This window comes from Phymastichus coffea, unplaced genomic scaffold (assembly GCF_024137745.1).
Source record: "Phymastichus coffea isolate CEN01 unplaced genomic scaffold, Cenicafe_Pcof_1.1 PCOF00090, whole genome shotgun sequence".
Lineage (NCBI taxonomy): Eukaryota > Metazoa > Arthropoda > Insecta > Hymenoptera > Eulophidae > Phymastichus > Phymastichus coffea.
This window is the reverse complement of record NW_026706901.1, coordinates 882,069-891,910: the sequence shown is the minus strand read 5'-3', so window position 1 is coordinate 891,910 and position 9,842 is coordinate 882,069.

The window sequence follows — 9,842 nt, the reverse complement described above, 5'->3', positions numbered from 1 at the left end:
CTTTCTCTTTTGTGCGGCCGTTACGTCGAATGTAGCGGGCAGGCAGGCAGGCAGGCAGGCAGGCAGGCAGGCTTCCCCTTTGTCCGAAGTATTTGCGTTTCTCTTTCTTCGGTGCGCGGCGCGGTGACGCAGTTGATACGGCGACGAAAGCGGCCGACCGTTATGTTGCCCCGAGTGCTCTAGGATCGCACGGTATTTAACGACGGCCTGCGATAACGGCCGAGACAAGCCAGCCTGCAGCTATCAAATTTTGAAAATAATCGCTGCCAATGGTGCCTTTGGTCGGTCATCGGCCAAAGTCGTTCGTAACGAGCGGCGCAGGCCTCTGCCGCGGCGGAATGCTCGCTCGCTCGTTCGCGGCCGAGTAATTAGACGCCGGGCTAGCTACACGCTATTTTTAACTTGTTATTGAATGTGAATCAGCAGCGCGAGCCAGCTGTGATCGCACATTCCGCGCGATTCTCGCGCCGCCTCGAATAGTACAGCGGTGGTCGCGCAGCGTCGGATCCAGCTGGCCCCGGTCACGGGGACCGACCCGGCGACAGGCTTATCCGTAGGTGTAATTTGGAGAGCCGGAGAGCCGACTGCCGCGGCAGAGGCTTGCCCGCGCGCGCGCCTGTAATTTGTCCGCGGCCGCGATTAGCGCGCCTCGCTGTGCGGCGAACGCAGCGAGCGAGCGAGCGAGCGCGCGCTAATAACAGTACTTGCGGCGGCCCCGCCAAGGACCAATCTCGTCGCCTTTCGACGCGCCATTTTCGCAGTGTCGCTCGCTCGCTCGCCTTATCCGTCCGCGAGCGCGATTCGCTTGCGCCTCGCGCCACGCAAGCCAGATGTTTCCAGCCCTCGCGTTACAATCAGGCCTTCCTTTCCGCGCGCGGTCGCCACGGCGGCCAATGCGACCGCTCGCGCACGGGCTTAGCAATAAACGGACGCATTATCGAGATACAGCCTTTAAAAATTCATGGCCGCCGCTCGGTTCGGCCGACGATAAAACCTCGCTCGCGCGTGCTCTTTGCATAGCGCGCGTACTCGCGGCGAATAAGTATAAGGCAGCGCGCGAATGGGCCTCGCGCCGGGGGAGAGAAAGCCCGAGGGAAAAAAACAAATCCAGCGAGCGCGAGACGTCCTTGCCAGGCCGGCGCACTCGCGACGCACGACGCGCGTAGCTACGCGTCTACGCGCGCGGCGTCCCGATCTCCGGCCGATCTCTCCCGAGTACGCTTGCGTTCGCGCTGACTCAGGCCACCCGAAAGCCAGTTGGCAGCGCTCGATCGCTCTATCGAGTGAGAGTGAGAGGCCGAGCCGGCATTTCCGCAGAGGCGCGCGGCGCAGTCTGGGCAGCCGATCCGACGAGGCGCCGCGCCAGCAAGCAGCTCTAGCCCGACTGCATTTTCTCGGCCGCGCGCGTTCGTGTATTTGCATAATTGCCGCGCGCGCGCAATTTTCCCGACGTTATTCATTTTTTATGGCGACCAAATTACACGAGCGCCGACTCTCGGATTACTCCGCCGCTGCTGCCGTCTCGCGTGCCGCGTCCCTCTGCCCATTTAGCGGAGCCGCCGCGGGCTGCCCGCGCTGTACTTTGTTGCGTCGTCGAGTTTGCCCGCGCGCGATTTAAGGCCCGATGCAAATCTCGGCCGCTCTCTCTCTCTCTCTCTCTCTCTCTCTTTGCTTCTCTTTACGCAGCAGCAACGTTCGAGCGAGAGTCGCCGGCTACCGCGCGACAGACTCGCCCCATCCCGTTCGTCGATTCATTTGACCGACCGACTTGTTGTTTCTTCGAGCGTCCACAACAAGTCTCGCCCGCGCAAATATCGCTGCGTTCCCACGGAACACGCCCACGGAATAACAAGGAGATTCGAAGAACCGCCTCTACAAATTATTTATTTAGCGCAGGACCGCTTCTGCGTAGATTCCTTCCAAAAACAAGCTGCTGCATCTTTATCTATATTTACCTGTAACTGCGGCACCTTCACAGCTACGCGTGACGCTCGGATTTGTACAGTCAAGCGCGAAGAGAAGTAAAAAAGAAAAAACAGAGCTGAGCTTCCGATAGGGAACGTAATAAACGCGTCATCTGTCGATGAAAGGAGAATTACTGCTTTTCCTCGTCATTCAGCTTGCAGTTTATTTACGTTTGACTGTATGCATGTGTGTATGTTGAAACAACGTCAGCCTGAATAATGCATCCGCTCGCTCGTGTCCGCGCTCGTTACGCCCCCCCCCCCTCCGCCCCTCGAGCCGCAATCGCTCCACTCCTCCCAAGTTTGCTAATTCAACAAACTGTCATCTGACATTGCTATCGACGCCACTAATATCTCATGTTAAAGCTCACAAACATATCCAGTATATTTGACGTCAGTTTGCCTACACATTGTCTTAGATTTTGGCCATTGGTCCACTAAAAATAGTTTTAGTGGAGTTTTTGCAGCTAATGGATAGGTTACAAAGTGATTTTTGGAGTTATTGGCAATGATTTGTAACTAGGTATTTGTGAGGAAATCGAGCGAAAAGGTTCGAAAGCACGCGTGTATTCGGCTTACTCATCGGGCAAAGTCCCGAAGAACGCGCCACATATTTATTTCCGCGAGTCTCGCAGTTTAGATAAAAATCGACAGCTATCGGAAATTCCATCAACGACTTTATCGATCGTAAGCTGGTTTACTATGAAAGTCAACCGTGGATAAACGACTGGAACTCGTCCAAGTCAGTGTGCGTTCCATCTAATCATATCCCGTTTGTACTTTCTAAGCTTACGTCAGATCGATCGGTATTCCTGCGAAAATGAATCCAGGCTGGTTAGCAAGCATGATTTAACGCTCGATCGACCGTAACGATAAAATTATTGTTCTGATAATGCGAATGACTTTTGATCATTGATATTGACGTGTGTAAACTACTTAGCACTGCGTAGCAACAGCAGTGTTGCGTTGTTGGTACGTCGTAGATCGCAGGACTCGGAGAGGTGTGCCGATCAATCGACTCGCGAGCTGCTCGTGAATTGTCGCAAAACTTGGGGCCGCAACCGATACAGATCTACTGCGCAGAAGCGAGAACTGTTTTTTTCGTTCCCGGCCACATCGTTGTTTGGGCCGTGCTTGGCATTACAACGCGCGGTAATGACGTTCTCGGAAAATGATGAGTCTTTATTTCCCTCTTAACGCCATGACACAGCAGGTCGATTACAGTAAAACGCACAGAAAAAATGGGCTTTTTTATGGCGGCACTAATGGATTCTCGTCTGCTGTGCGTACGCACGACGTCGTCGTTACGAGCACGCTGTGTACGACTTCGCGCAAACTCTCCGCTTTCTTTGCCTTCTGAATACTAATTATATCCGCGTCGACGCAGCCTTAAATTTCTTGTATTTTTTGGGATTCGCGTGGATTTGCGTGAAAATGGTGACTCATCCGCGCGAGAAACACACGGGAGCGACTTACAAGGCGCGCGCAGCAGAGTCAACGACACCGGCCACACTCGCGAGTGCCCGTAGGAATATACAGTTGAAATCAACTTGAGCAAGCAGGCATCGCGCTCGTTCGCCAAATGGACGGAAGCGGAGGCTGTAACCTTGGCGCGTAACGCCGTTTCAATAGAGCGCGCGTACGCGTGCGAAAACATATTTATACTTTTATCTGGAATTCGGCGACTACTATGGGTATACAGCGCGAACGACCGTGCGCGAGAAGTTCAAAGCCGCGGCAGCGGCTCGCTTTTAAAAAGCTATTAGCAGCCACGTAACAAGCCAGCTATTTACGAGGCAAAGGAATTCCCGAAGATGAAATCGTAACCATTTATCGGCCGAGCAACGAATATGCACGAGCTTGCTCCAAGCATCATCGCAATTCTAACGCATGCCGTTCGCCTCGCACAGCTGTGTCGTCCACTCGCGACGCGTCATTCGCTGTCTCATAGCTACGCCTGTCGCATTATTCCATTCTTTTCCCTTGCATTAGCGTGCATTCGGATAATGCGTCACTGCACATCTGCCTCTGAAATTATTGCTTCTATCAGCGATATGCGAGCATACGTAAAGCTCGTTTCGTACACCTATTCGACGGACACCCAAATTCTGATCTGATGCAGTCTCGTCATTTTATTCCTCATTTTTCACTCGGTTTTCGGCAAATTACAAACATTTTAAATACTTAGAAAAACGAACAAATTATTTCACCTGCAAATTCTATGTAATATCATGCTATTCTTACATATACATTTAAATGGTCTTTTACGGTTGAGATAAAAAAAATTTTTTATAGTCCACGTGAGTAAAATGTAATGTACCGATGTAATGTAGCATAGCTACTATACCACTCGTAAACGCACTGTGGCATTTTCTCGGATATATGTTTAAATATTAAATGCAAGTAACAAATATATTTTCACGTTGTATTGGCGTTGTATGACGAGCCTTAAAGAATTTCATTGCCACAGCTGTTAATGTAAACACTGATTGGAATCTACTAAGCAGCTGGCTATTTTCTTGAAAAAAATGCGGCCTCTGGTTTTCAGGGTTACGAAACATATCAATTCAATCCTGACATAATTCCTGATCACGCATTCTCAATTTCGAGTAAAGCAGACTTACTTATAAATAGGTAAGAAGATATTCAAGAATTCAACCAGCGGTCTTCTCCCGTAACGGTATTAGAGGATCTACACATACCAGTCTATCTAGCTATCTAAACCTCGAAAGCACGCGAACACATCGATAAACCAAAGAAAAGTCAAATTACTAAAAAGCAAAAGGTAAATATCCAAAAAAAAAATTATAACTCGAAGAAAAAAAGCAAAAAGAACGTGTGTATATGCCGAATCCTCGTGTAATGAGAATTTTTCCTTAGATGAATCTTTGAATAGTATGGAAGAAGAAAACGATTGTCATGGAATATATAAAACCTACTTTTCCGATATAAAAAGGTCAACATGTCAGTAGATCCAGTATACCCCAAAAATTCTATTGTTAATTATGTACGTTTTATTTGTCAAAGAATGTAATTTTTTGTACAGAAGTAAATATGTTAAATTATAATTTATTATATAAATCTGATCTATGAATTCTGTAAATTGCTATTACTGTTGAATAGTTATGTTAAATAATAATTGTTGAATTGTTTGCTGATTTTCCGTGCTTTTCTATTAAAAATGTTCATAGATAGTAATTGAAAATCGAAATGCGTGATATGTTGCGCGGATAGTATGGCACGTGCAAGGTGCGAAAAAAAGGTTCTCTGTTATTCATAAATAAAAATGAATATTGTCGTATATTGTTAGGCCATGATTATGCGATAAGATTTCCATTGAATGAAATTGATATTTAGTACTCGCTGTTGGCAATATTTGCTTAAGTGTGGTATATTAATCCACACTACACTACTATTTATTTGTTGCTACTTGTCCTTTGCCACGCGGGCTTTGAAGTTACAGTTGCGAAAGAGCGCGTAAAAGCAGCCGCCAGCCGAAGAGCAGCAACGAGCGCGCGCGGCTTGGCCAGCTTTATGCACAGTTACGTTCCGATGGTGTTTGTCGGCTCGCCCGTGGACTTTTCAATGTATATTGTGCACTACCTTTTACATTCATCACTGTGGCTCGCACAAAGGATTATTCGGAAAATTTATGTATGTTTTTGTCAGCAGCGGAAGGTCCATTACCAGTAAACAAGACCAAGCAATGTTATAAACTGGCCAAGCTGCCAGGTAGCGTTTTTTGGCTTGTACATTTGCAAGGAAACAATTGTTTGCCTACGTGAAATCACGGACGATCGCTTTGAACATTGTCCTCTCGTGTCCGACACAATTTCGATAATGTTTTCCATTCGTATTCAACTATAATATGTTTTATACGCTTAACGATAGTTTCTTGAACTTTTTCTAATGAACAGTTCGGTTTGCGTTTAGCTCAAATTACCTAACGCAAGGCTCTCGTGCGATTCAGGTAATTTAGTTGTTTGTTGCAAATCTGAAAGCTCGTGCTGCGTCAATGATTTCCCATGTATTACACTAATTTTCTATCACTTACTGTTCAACTCGCTACCGAGTGCTCGTCTCTGGCATAAATATAGTAAAATACCGTCCTAATTGATTTTTCAGTCAATTACACGTCGTACGAGTCTTTCCGTAATTAGCGCCGATTAGCTTCAATTCGTAAGTATGCAATATCTTAATTAATTTTTTTTTCCTTTCGCTCGTTTTTTCACTTGAAAGCTTCGTTACGGAGACTGCTATTGCGTTTTTCTCACGTTATATATATCATGCAAAGCTGTCGTTAGTTTGGTCGACTTTACAACTCAATGAGTTGGAACTGGTTCATTCTGGAACCAATCGACCGAAAGTGCGCTATTTTGCTTGTGGCCGGCGACGTGAAATATGTCCGCTAATAAAACAAAATTTATCTCGAGTTATCCGTATAATATGCCACTGAAAATTCTTTACGCACTTTTTGAGAGGTGCACGCTCCAACTAACTCGACAAAAAATGTGACTCGTCAACGTGAAGAGCTCGTGCATGAGAAAGAACGATAATCCCCCAGAGTTCAATTAGAAAATGGACTGTTCACGAACCAGCTGCGCTCAAAAGACCAACTATTCTATTATTTTCAGCGTCGAGTGAATTTCATGCAAGGAATAAATGAACATTACATATAGAAGTCAGACATTTCGTAATTCAGTGAAATAGAAAAACTCTTGCCGCCCTTCCCCATAAGTCGAGGTGGGCCAGTAGATTTGCTGTACACAGGCGTGAAGCTTCCGTAATTGAGATATAAATCAAAAAGGGACTAATACGAGCGGTATACCCAAGGAATTAAAGTAGAATTATCCCAGAAATTCGATAAACAAAACGTTTCTGCTAGATAACGCGAGATTAGGTTATATTAGGATATATAGCCAAAAACAAATAGCAATACCAACAGCAGCGGAATACTAACAGGATAACATATCACGCTTTCATTCGCACATTTTGCAATAGAAGGTACTAATGAATATTGAAGATGTAAGGCATAGTAATGAAACGCATACGTGCGCTACATCTTTAGTAATCAGCCGCTGCAACCGTATACGCTGCTCGTTAGAAGCGTCGATGTACACCACCTTCCGCGTGAAGGTTCAGTCAAACCAGTCACGCCCTCCAAGAACTTCTCTGTATCTTTAGTTGTGCGCAGATCAGTTTTCAGATCATTCGCATAAAATAGGTATTCCATTGAGCGTCCGTCCAGTAGATTTTTCAAGCCGTTGACATAGAGGCTCAAGAGTAAAGGTCACAGGAAATAACCCTGCGATACACCCAGGCTGGTTTCCGACTAACTAGATCTTCCGCTACTGTTGGAGATCACTATCCGGATATGGCTTTGTAGATTAGATTTTGTCTACACAAGAGCCATCTTTTAAAAGTCTAATTGTCGTGGTTTCGACGATAATTTAAATTGAAAATAAATACGAGTAGCCTTGCTGAACAACTGCAAGAACGTTAATGCCTTTCTGTTAATGGTCGTGCGCATGTCGCCAATAAGTTTTGTCATAAGTTCAATTATTCTTTAAACTATGTACTGTGATTTTGCGAAATTCTACCCGAAGGCAAATAAACGTACTTGTTTATCTTGAGATGGGCGATTTTCTCGGACTAAAGTCCGATACCCGTTACACCAAAGGGCTGCCGTTCTTTTTCAGTACTATAGCCTGTGCTCTTGAGTCAAAAATCCTGCTTATAATAACAAGAATAACATCGTTCTGGATGAGAGATTACCTATAACTGAGTTAAACTGAACGATAATTCGGATTCTTAATAGCTCCCAACAGATCGGATTCACCCAAGTCTGTAACTATCAAGTCGTAGCAAGATTCCGGAGAGGTGGAATCGATACCCTTGACGTCACAATACTCGAAGCACTCGGTAATGCGAACTGATGAGTAGATGCCGATGGAAACCGCTCGAACGGTGTTGTTTTGCACGGGGCTTTCGGCGAGTCTATAGATCTATGACATCGACCATGAGCGGAGATGAATTGCCCTTATGCACGCTGGGAAATTAAACCCTGAACATCATAAATTTGTAGTTTGTTCATCCCAGGTCAGTTCCTGAAAGTCATGGCCTCAGAGGGACTTACAATGAGGAAACAGCAAAGATGCAGCCTCTTAACGCCTATCCTAATTGTGTTCACACTGAGAAAGTCGTCCTTGAACGAATCAGCAAGTTGGTTCCCGACGTCGCGTAGCTTATCCAACGAACGATCCAGCCCCTCGGCGAACAGCACCCTGCCGGCCTGCAAGTCTGCAGCCGTCGGAAATGCACGACGCTTTCGCTCGCCGAATCTGCGCCTGAGTGGCACGTGACGAACGGTTGTGCAGCTGCTGCTATACTTACGAATGATGCGGTGGCACGCGCAAATAAGTAAAAGTCAATTGGAATCGAGCGATCTAGGATAGGACCACGAGAGAAGCGAGAAAAGGGTCGGTGCGAATTGAATAATTAAAAGCTCCGCATGAAGCGCTAATCCATTCCTGGTGGGATGGTCCACGAATTTTCCGCTGGCACGTTAATCCTCAGGGCCAATAATCCCAGCGCTCGCACATTCATCACCCGTCCCTTCGGCTGTCTCTCCGTGTCTCTTTCTATTTTTATCGACTAGCGATAGTGAGTTTCCCGTTCCCTTTGTGACTTTCCCACCAGCGCCTTCTTCCCGGCTCCCTTTCATTTTTATTTTCGGCCGCACGCGCCTACGTTTCTAATATCGATTAAACTCGTCCCTTGGCCCACTTTAATGTGGCTCACGAATCGAATAAAAGTTTGATCGAGGCGCGCTATGCGCCGCATTATGTAATACGCGTTAGAAGTTGGCCCGGCAACGAACGACAGTATCATGGCCTTTACCTCGTGGCTACTTACTTTCTCGCTCTATTCGCTAACCAACTTTCCCTTTGTTATCGCACCAGTTGCCCAAAGCCACAATCTAAAACTTATGAATTAAGCATGATTGGTGGAGCCATCCGTTGCCACACATTGCACGCCCCGAAATATGCTCGATTGAAAGCAGCCAATTTCGTTGCATGTCGTTTGTCCTCGATTCTTTGCAACGACACGGCGCGCGCTTATGAGAACGAGCGAGCCTGCCTGCCTGCCTGCCTGTCTGCCTGCCTGCCCCTGCGAAGGAGACAAATGTGAAAATAATTAAAAGGGAGCGAGAAGGTCGCGGAAGTACGTGCCGGGCAAATGACTGTAATCCTCGCGAAGGCGCGCACGCCTTTTCGGTATTGTCCTCCAGCAGCGGCAATCGCTTCGGCGACGAATCTGGCGCAGGTGAATCTGCAGCGGCAGCCAGAGCTGAATCGCGACGTACACGATCGGTCGGACAAATTTTAATTGCAAATGATCTCCAACGTTGTGCCGTGGCTGCGCTCGAGGGGGGTCTCGGCCCGTTCGATCTTTACGACCAGGCGTATTTGTAGAAGAGAGCGCGGTGCTCGGCTGCCGCGGGAAATAAAAGTGCGAAAAAGGGATGGACAGGGATGGAAAAGGGCAGCCAGATAACGAAGAAAGAAGGGCAACCAGGCCGGATATGAAGCAGGCCAGAGAGCGAGGCAAGCCGCGGCAAAAAGGCCTGGGAAGAGCGCAAGAAGCACGAGAGGCTGAAAGCGAGCGAGAGAGGAACAAAGAGGAAAGGAAGGAAGGGCGAAGGAGAAATAGAGAAGTGAAGAGGAGCCAAGAGGAAATTCCAGAGCTGGTCATCGCTCTTTCTTTGTTTGGTGCGCGCGCGCGCGCGCGCCAACGGACGAGTCGCAGCAACGCCAGCGGCAGCCTCCGCGGGCCACACCGATTTTTACGGCGCGCCGCCACCGCCGCCGCCGCCGC